This window comes from Penaeus monodon, chromosome 30, assembly GCF_015228065.2.
Source record: "Penaeus monodon isolate SGIC_2016 chromosome 30, NSTDA_Pmon_1, whole genome shotgun sequence".
Taxonomy (NCBI): domain Eukaryota; kingdom Metazoa; phylum Arthropoda; class Malacostraca; order Decapoda; family Penaeidae; genus Penaeus; species Penaeus monodon.
Genome location: NC_051415.1, coordinates 17068496 through 17068937, shown reverse-complemented (window position 1 = coordinate 17068937; position 442 = coordinate 17068496). Strand labels below are relative to the sequence as shown.

The following is a 442-nucleotide window of genomic DNA, read 5'->3' as shown; positions in this document are numbered from 1 at the left end:
CTTCCGTGCAGAGAACAATTCTCTAATAGGTAGGCCATACCACTAACCTGCAGTCGAGAAGACCATAAGTACTGACATCCTTAGGCCTGTAGCCCACGGTGTAGAAAAGCCTGCTGGAACTGCGTAAGGTACAGAGGCGTTTCCCAGCTTACTTCGAGCTCACGATACGACCCTGTCTGGTGATCTTAACGTCGTCAGCCGGGTTGGGTCGAACTGTGGGAGAAAAGGTAAGATAGCATAAATCCACTTTTTTTATTATAGGATTATTGTTGTAGGAATGATTTTTCGAATGTGGAATTTTTTGTTATAGAAATGGGGCGTTGAGAATTCTACACTTAGTTTGTATGTAGTTTCCATGTGTGGAAAACAATATGGAAAACATGATAAAGATAAACGGGATATTTCGTTCAATAAAACACTGACGATTGTATCCTTGATTTGA

At 41.2% G+C, this 442-nt stretch overlaps 1 protein-coding gene and 1 pseudogene across 1 annotated transcript in view; one reads left to right on the top strand and one right to left on the bottom strand.

Annotated features, from left to right (window-relative positions):
• Positions 1-442, top strand: part of LOC119592564 (transcription factor HIVEP3-like) — a gene marked incomplete at its 5' end in the record, with an annotated part of 91776 nt that overhangs the window by 45043 nt on the left and 46291 nt on the right.
• LOC119592364 overlaps positions 1-442 on the bottom strand; it is a 12401-nt pseudogene that overhangs the window by 10652 nt on the left and 1307 nt on the right.